A 9975-nucleotide genomic window follows, 5' to 3' on the forward strand; every position below is an offset into this window, starting at 1 on the left:
TAAATATAAAAACAATATTTTCTACTTTTGATTACCATGCTACATAGAAATCAAATATAGATTACACATATAATAATCAAATATAGAAACTGTAGACCTTTAAATATCACTTAAAAGGATAAAATATTAAAACACTTAGGCTTAAATAAGGTTTGAAAGTTATTTTAGTCAAAAGACTGTAGGTATAATTGAAAGAAATATTTCACACCCCTATTCAAATACCAGTAAATAAGATGAAAAGATAATGAAGTAAAATATCACTAACACATGAAACTATGTACAATATAGGACAGAAATGAAAAACTGAATGATTTTATACCAAATCCTTAAAAATAAGTATTTATGAAACAGAATGGAAAGACTTTGAACCTTATATAAATCTTTGCACTATTTCCTTCTGTAAATAAAATGTTTAAGAGTATGAAATTATACAAATAAAGAGATCATGGCCATACTGAAGTTAAATATCCTGAAAGTTTTGGTTCTATTGTTATGCTCCTTATATACAGAGGAGTATATTAACTAGTATGTCATTTATGCTGGTGATATAAAGTAAAATCAGCTTTTCTCAAATTATTCTCCAAGAAAGCTTAAGAAATAGCCATATGTTTTCCCCTAACACAATGAATAAAAGCTGTTTAAGAGAATTGCATTGTATTTGTGATCCAGGGTTTAGCATGGTACAAGAACAGCAGTATTGTAAAGCTGACTGGGTAAATGTCTTTTCCTCTGAGGCTTTACGAATGCTGGAGCTGCTCTTTCATGCAGCCTATTTTCTGTTTACCATACAGATCCATCACCTTCCCTGCCACTTCAGCTGTGTCAGTTCAAATGACTTCCCAAACAGTCTCTGGAACGCCAACTGTAAAAGATGGATTTATTTGCTCAGTCTCCTTACTCAAGCATGTATTTTGGATGGGTATGCAGTCAGACCTTTTTTTTTTTTTTTTTTTTTTTTTTTTTTTTTTAATGTACAACTTTTAAGATACAGTTAGCTCTGCTATTATAACTCAAATTTGTTCCAAAATGATAGGTAAGAGATAATTGAAGCATAACATTAATTTTGCATTTGACTACATGCAATTTTCTCTACTAGAAACACAAGGTGCATGCAAAAAAAAAAAATGCACCCAGTTGAATGAAGCTATGTAGGAGTAAACTAAACACATATATGCACATCTTAAATATGTACCAGTTACCTCTATTTACCAGTTATTTGTGAGACACTCATCCATATCTGTTCTTACAATTTTCCCTCCTATTTCAGATAACCGTGCTTCCACCATTGCATACTAACTCACTAGTTAAAAACTCTTATGCTCATTCCTACAAGTAAAATTCAGTGACATATTTATTGTAATATTTATGCACGTTTTAATGATTAAGCTATTTAAAAATGCACTATTTCGTGTTATGGCAGCACTGACCGTAATACCAAGAGTAAAATAAACTCAAACTATTGCATGCTATAATATATAATATATTCTCAGTTTTCACAGCATAAAACATGTTGGAAACCATGCATGGGAAACTTAGAAAAAAAATGACAGTGCTTCTCTTACAGAAAAATTCCACTAGTTATTGTACTTTATAAAATTATTGTCATTACTTTCTAATTGTTCATGTGTTTTCACATCAGTACAACTTATTGTTATCATCAAAGTATAATAAGAATTGAAAATAGTACACAAGGATTCTCTCCAAAAGTATTTTTGTAGTTTGTTTGATCTTATTGAAGCAGAGCCCAGTTCCACTGAGATTTTGTCATGCAAAATCCTGAGAAAATCTATGAATACCCCCAAATAAAAATAAATATCTGTTCAAGAGATCTATTGTACAAAATAGTGACTACAGTTAATAACAATATATTGTATTTTTGAAAAATCCTGAGAGTGGATGGTAAATGTTCTCATAACAAATATGATTATATCAGGAAATGCATATACTAATTAGCTATATTTAGTCATTCTATACTGCATATGTACTTCAGAAGACAATACATATAATTTTATCTGTCAAAAAATAAGTAAATAAAAAATCTGAATTTTAAAATATTTATATCAAATCTATCCCTATGATAATCCACATTCTGGGATATTTTGCATAAACATTTAAACCTTATTTCTATTCATTTATAATTTAAAAGTGAACCATAATACTTTTCAGTTTCAGCTAAAAAACAGGGATTTTTCCCCCTTTTAAAAAGTAACTTTAGCTTTTATTTTAGATTCTGGGGTACCTGCGTAAGTGTATTACATGGGTATATTGCATGATGCTGAGAGGTTTGGGGTGTGATTGATCCCATCACCCCAGTACTGAGCATGGTACACAATAGTTTTCAAACACTTGTCTGCCTCTTTCCCCTTTTCCTCTGTTAGTCCCCAGTTTCTAATGCTGCCATCTTTACGTTCATGAGTACCCATTGTTTAGCTCCCATTTATAAGTGGGAACATGTGGTATTTGATTTTCTGTTCCTGCATTAATCCTTTTAGAATAATGGCCTCTATCTGCACTCATATTGCACAAAGAATATAATTTTCTTCTTTTTTTATGACTGTGTAGTCTTCTATGTTGTATACATACCACAATTTTTTTTATCCAATCCACCATTGATGGGCGTCTACAATGATTTCATGTCTTTGCTGTTGTGAATAGTGCTGTGATGAATGTCTGAGTACATGTGTCTTTTTGGTAGAACAATTTAATTTTCTTTGAGTACATATTCAGTAATTGGATTGCTGGGTCAAATGGTAGCTCTGTTTTTAGATCTTTGAGAAATCTCTAAGCTGTTTTCCATAGTAACAACTAATTTACATTCACACCAACAGTGTATAAGCATTCCCTTTCCTCAGCAGCCTCACCACAACCTGTTGTTTTTTGACTTTTTAATAATAGTCATTTTGACTGGTGTGACACAGTATCCCATTGTGGATTTGGTTTGCATTTCTCTGATGATTAACAATGTTGAGCATTTTTTCATTTGTTTGTTGTCTGCTTGTCTGTCATTTTTTGAGAAGTGTCTGTTCATGTCTTTTGCCCATTTTTAATGAAGTTATTTATTTCTTGCTTATTAAATTGTTTAAGTTCCTTATAGATTCTGAGTATTAGACCGTTATCGGATGAATAGTTTGCAAATTTTTCTTCTGATTCTGTATAGGCTGTCTGTTTACATTGGTGAGTTTTGTATTAGTCCGTTTTCACAGTGCCATAAAGAATACCTGAGACTGGGTAAAAGAAAGAGGTTTAACTGACTCCCAGTTCTGCATGGCTGGGGAGGCCTCAGGAAACTTACAATCATGGCAGAAGTCGAAGGGGAAGCAAGTACTTTCTTCATAAGGCAGCAGGAAAGGGAGAGAGAGCAGGAGAAACCACTACTCATAAAATCATCAGATCTTCTGAGAAAAACCACCCCCATGATCCAATCACCTCCCACTAGGTCCCTCCCTTGACATGGAGGGATTACACTTCCAGATGAGGTCTGGGTGTAGACACAGAGCCAAACCATATCAAGTTTGTTTTGCTGTGCAGAAACTCATTAGTTTAGTTAGGTTCCACTTGTCAATGTTTTTGTTGCAGTTGCTTTTGAGGACTTAGTCATAAATTCTTTGCCAAAGCTGATACCTAGAATGGTGTTTCCTAAGTTTTTTTCTAGGATTCTTATAGTTTAAGGTCTTGCATTTACATTTTTAGCTCATCTTTAGTTAACTTTTGTATATGGTGAAAGGTAGAGGTCTAGTTTTATTCTTCTGTATATGACTATCCAGCTATCCAGCAACATTTATTGAATTGGGAGTCCTTTCTCCATTGCTTGTTTTTGTCAACTTTGTTGAAGATAAGATGCCTGTAGGTTTGTGGCTTTAATTCTGAGTTCTCTACTCTGTTTCATTGGTCTATGTGTCTGTTTTTGTACCATTACCACGTTGTTTTGCTTACTATGAGTTTATAGTGTAGTTTGACGTAAGGTAATGTGATGCTTTTAGCTTTGTTCTTTCTATTTGGAATTCCCGTGACTATTTGGGCTCTTTATTGGTTCCATATAAATTTTAGAATAGTTTTTTCTAGTTCTGTGGAAAATGACATAGGTAGCTTGATAGAAATGGCATTGAACATGTAGATTACTTTGGGTTGCATGACCATTTAATGATACTGATTCTTCCAGTTCTTGAGCATGAAATGTTTTCTGTTTATGTCAACTATGATTTCTTTTAGCAGTGTTTGACGTTTTCTTGTAAAGATTTTAACCTCCTTAGTTGGATGTATTCCTAGGTATTGGTTTCTTTTTTGGCTATTGAAAATGAAATTTTATTTTTTATTTGGCTGTCAGTTTGAGTGCTATTGGTGTGTAGAAATGGTACTAATTTTTGTACATGATTTTGTAGCCTAAAACTTTACTGAAGTTGTTTATCAGTTCCAAGAGCCTTTTGGCATACTCTTTAGTATTTTCAAAGTATAGAATCATATTGTCAATGAATAGTTTGCCTTCTTCTTTTCCTATTTGAATGGCTTTAATTTATTTATCTTGCTTAATTGCTCTGGTACTATAGGAGTGGTGAGGGTGGGCATCCTTGTCTTGTTCTAGCTCTCAAGGGTTTAAATCGATGAAAATATGCAAGGCTAGTCTCAATTATTTTAAAAGGTTTATTTGCTAAAGTTAAGATCGTGTGCCTGGGAGGCAGATCTATGCCTTTCTCTAAAGATGATTTTGAGGGCTTCAGCATTTAAAGGGAAAAGGGAATATATTGGGGAAAGAGGAAGAGTTAAAAAAAAGTGTCAGTATATAAGAGACAAAGGTTTTATCATTTTGGGTCTTTGATCAGTCTTTCACTGATTATATATTTTTTGTGTGAGAAGGACAGTAGGAAAAATAGTCAATTCTGCCTTTGTGTATCTCAGTTAATCTGCATACTTACATAAGACGACATGAACAATAAGGCAGAGGAAGCAATCAGATATGCATTTATCTCAGGTGAGCAAAGGGATGATTGAGTTCTTGAGTTCTGTCCTTTGTTCTGCACCTATGAAGATAAACTATCAATTTACATTACCGGAGTGAAATTCAACAGAATTATTTTAGGTTAAAGATCTTGGGTCCCACAAGGAGTTTCCTTAGGGACGAATTCTGAGGAAGGTATGTAGCTTTTTGTCTTTGTAGCTATCTTATTTAGGAACCAAATGGGAAGCAGATTTGTGTGACCCAGTTCCTAGCTTGACTTTTCCTTTGGCTTAGTGAGTTTGGGGACCTGAGATTCATTTTCTTTCTGCAAGGGAAATCCTTCCAGTTTTTGCCCATTCAATATGAGGTTGGTTGTGGGTTTGTCATAGATGGCTTATTATTTTGAGGTATGTTTCTTCCATGTCTAATTTCTCGAGTATTTTTATTATGAAGGTATGTTGGATTTTATTGAAGGTATGTTCTGCATTTATTGAAATGATCACATGTAAAAAAATTCTGCTCATGTGGTAAACTACATTTGTTGATTTGCATGTTGAAAAACCTTGTATCTCAGAAAGGAAGCCTACTTGATCACAATGAATAACCTTTTTGATGTGCTGTTAGACTCAGTTTGCTAGTATTTTGTTGAGGATATTTACATCTATGTTAGTCAGAAATATTGGCCTGTACTTTTCTTCTTTCATTGTGGTTTTGCCAAGTTTTGGTATCAGGGTGATGCTGACTTCACAGAATGGGTTAGGGAAGAATCACTCCTCAATTATTGGAATAGTTTCAGTAAATTGGTACCAGTACTTTCTGTACCTCAGGGAGAATTTGGCTGTGAATCCATGTGGTTCAGAGCTTTTCTTGATTAGTAGAGTTTTTATTACTGATTCAGTTTCAGAACTTGATATTGGTCTGATCACGGTTTATTTCTCCTCATTCAATCTTGAGCGATTGTGTGTTTCCAGGAAAGTATCTATTTCCTCTAGATTTTCTAGCTTGTGTGCATAAAGGTGTTCATGATACTTTCTGAGAATCTTTTATATTTATGTAGGATAAGTTGTCATATCACCTTTGTCGTTTCTGATTGTGCTTATTTGGATATTCTCCCTTTTTTCTTTGTGAATATAGCTAGCAGTCTATTGATTTTGTTTATCCTTTCAAAAATCCAACTTTTGTTTTGTTAAATCTTTATGGATTTTTACGTATCAATTTTGTTCAATTCCGTGCCGATTTTAGTTATTTCTTCTTAAAGCTTTTCGTTAGATTGTTCTTGTTTTTCTAGTTTCTGTAAATGTGCTGTTAGATCATTATTTTGAGGTCTTTCTTTTTGAGGTAGATGTTTAGTGCTATAATCTTTCCTTTTAAATTGCTTTTGTGGCATCCAAGAGTTTCTGGTATGTTGTGTCTCTGTTTTAATTAATTGCACTTAAAAAAAAAAATTCTTTCTTAATGTTATATTTTACCTAAAAGTCATTCAGGAGCAAGTTGTTTAGTTTCTACGTAATTTGTGGTAATTTGTGGTTTTCAGAGGTCTTCTTGGTATTGATTTCTGTTTTTATTTTACTGTGGTCTGTAATATGGTTGGTAAAATTTTGATTTTTTGAATTTATTCAGACTTGCTTTATGACTGAGGATATGGTCAATATTGGAGTTTGTTCCATGTGCAGATGAGAAGAATGTATATTATGTGGTTGATGGTTAGAGTTTTCTGTACATTTCTGTTAGGTCCAATGAACCAAGTGTAAAATTTAAGTCCAGAATTTTGTTGTTAGTTTTCTACCTCAATGATCTGTCTAATGCTGTCAGTGTTTGTCAAAGTTTCCCACTATTATTGTTGGCTGTCTAAGTCTTTTTGTAGGTCTAGAAGTACTTGTTTTATGAATCTTGGTGCTCCAATGTTGTGTGCATGTATGTTTAGCACAGTTAAGTCTTCTGGTTGAATCGAAAATTTCATCATTATGTAAAGCCTTTCTTTGTTCATTTTTTAACCACTGCTGGCTTAAAGTCTTTTTCATTTGATATAATAATAGTTACTCCTGTTCTTTTTTGCATTTTGTTTGCATGGTAGATCTTTCTCCAACCCTTTACTTTGAGCCTATGGATGCATTTATGTATGAGATGGGTCTCTTGAAGACAGCAGACAGATGCATCTTTCTCCTCTTTTTTTTTTTTTATTTTTTATTTGTTTTTTTTTGAGACAGAGTCTCACTCTGTCACAAGGTTGGAGTGCAGTGGTTCAGTCTTGGCTCACTGCAACCTCCGCCTCATGGGTTCAAGCAATTCTCCTGCCTCAGTCTACCAAGTAGCTTGGACTACAGGTGCACGCCAGCACACCAAGCTAAGTTTTGTATTTTTAGCAGAGATGTGGTTTCACATGTTGGCTAGGATGGTCTCAATCTTTTGACCTCATGATCTGCCCTCCTCGGCCTCTGAGGATTACAGGCTGGGATTACAGATGTGAGCCACCGCACCTGGCCCAGGTGTATCTAATTTTTAAGGAAATTTTTAACTTAACATTTAAAAAGTGATTGAGTAATCACTTTTGAAGTGGAGTGGTGTAGTAAAGACTTTCAATCTGTTCACAACTATAGTAGCTGTGAAAACCAGCATAATAGTAGTTCCTGGAGGGTGCAGAGCAGGTTTGAACCTCCTCAAAATTTCCATTCTCATAGAATTGTCCATATTTATCCATCTGACAGTTTGTTAAAAAGCTCCGTTCTCAAGGTTTGTCTTAATTTAATTTCATTCAGAACTTGTTCTATGCAAAAAGCCCTATATCAAAAACATTGTCAAAAAGTCAGTGGTCATAGTTTCAGAGCTGCCCACAGTACCATTACCTTTTGAGACTCACATGAGGCTGACCAAAATGTCAAAAGAAAAATGAAGGACTATAATGTCCATATGGGCTTTGGAAGTCTTCAATATCTCTGTGAGAATCTAGTTATGTTTGTATGCAGGGCTGAGTGCATGCTCTGGAAAGACCTGTGAAGGCTCTAATCTCTCATCGGGGCTGGTCTTGAGGCTCTGTGCTAGCAGTGACTGTTTTAAAGTTGTAAACTGAATGCTAGAGAATTCACATACACAGGAAGACCTTCAGCAAGACTGGGAGACTTGATGCACATTACTTTAAAAAATCTGTGTCTAATCATTAGGCAACAGAGCTAATATAATAGAAATAATTTACTGACCATACGTGGAAATGAATACAAACTATACAGAAGTAAGCCAGAAAAAATTCCTAAAGAAGAAATCCTCACCAATAATGGCAACAATAGCAAATAATAACAACAAACCCCAGGAAAGGAGCTCTGATTACATTTAGATGTCTAAGTTACAACAAAAGTTTTAAGATGTGAAAAGAAAACCAAAAAATGAAACCTGGAAAGTATCACCCATTCATAAAGAAAAACTTATAGTCAATAGAAACTATTTCTGAGGAGGCCTGGACATTTGACTTACTAGATTTTACTTGACTACTTTAAATATGCTTAAATAACCAAAGTACAACATATCTCAAGGACTAAAAGAAGCTATTAGAATATTCTCACCTAATAGATTTGAACAATAGCAGATATAAATTATTTAAAAATAAATAGAAATTCTGTAGTTTTAAAGTAAATTACTAAGACAAAAAATTGACTAGAGGGCACAACAGTAGATTTAACAGAAAGAAAAAAGAATAAACAAATGTGAAGATAGAGTAATAGAGATTATTTAGTCTGAGGAACAGAAAGAAAAATAAATGATGGCTCATTTATTTTATATAGGTGAGACCTATGGATACCACCATGTATGCAATGTAGGCATGTTGGAAAGCTCACAAGCAGAAGAGAAAGAGAGGAAGTAGAAAGAATACTGGAAGAAATCATGGCTGAAAACTTTCCAAATTTTATTTTAATAATTTATTTGCATATCTGAGAAGCTCAACAAACTCCAAGTAGGATTATATTAAAGAGATCTACACCTAGGTATATCATAGTCAAACTGCTGAAAGAATAGGACAAAGAATCTTGAAAGCAGTGGGGGGAAAGCAAATCATTACATACAAGATTTCTTCAGTGAGCTAAACAGCTGCCTTCTCGTCAGTTACCACAGAGCCAGAAATTCAAAGTACTGAAAGAAAAGGATTATCACCTAATAATTTTATATGCAGCAAAAATAGCTTCAGGAAACAAACTACCTCCCTTCCCTAAAACAAAGAATTTGTTGCTAGTAAACCCAGCTTACAAGAAATACTAAAGGGAGTCCTTCAGACTGAAACGAAACGACACTAGATAGTAGCACAAACTTATATGACAAAGTAAAGAGTTCCAGGAGGGTGAATACATAGGGAAATATAAAAGACAGTGTAAATCCATTTTTGTTTGTAACTCTTTTGTTATCCTATGTTTAAAGGAAAATTGCGTAAAGCAATAATTAGAAAACTGTGTTGATTATCTTACACTACCTAAAGATATAATTGGTATGATAATAACACATAAAAGGGGAGGAAAGAAAAACTTTTGTTGAAGCAAAGTTTAGTACATTTTGAAATTAAGTTAGTATTTATTTCAACTAGATTTTTTAAAAAATTAAGCTGTTATAGTCCAAGTGCAACCATTAAGAGAGTAACTAAAGAGCTTTTGCACAGCAAAAGAAACTTCCATCAGAGTGAACAGGCAACCTACAGAATGGGAGAAAATTTTTGCAACCTACTCATCTGACAAAGGGCTAATATCCAGAATCTACAAAGAACTCAAACAAATATACGAGAAAAAAACAAACAACCCCATCAAAAAGTGGGGAAAGGATATGAACAGACATTTCTCAAAAGAAGATATTCATACAGCCAACAGACACATGAAAAAATGCTCATCATCACTCGCCATCAGAGAAATGCAAATCAAAACCACAATGAGATACCATCTCACACCAGTTAGAATGGCAATCATTAAGAAGTCAGGAAACAACAGGTGTTGGAGAGGATGTGGAGAAATAGGAACACTTTTACACTGTTGGTGGGATTGTAAACTAGTTCAACCATTATGGAAAACAGT

This window comes from Rhinopithecus bieti, unplaced genomic scaffold (assembly GCF_001698545.2).
Source record: "Rhinopithecus bieti isolate Rb0 unplaced genomic scaffold, ASM169854v2 scaffold_26504, whole genome shotgun sequence".
Classification (NCBI taxonomy): Eukaryota; Metazoa; Chordata; class Mammalia; order Primates; family Cercopithecidae; genus Rhinopithecus; species Rhinopithecus bieti.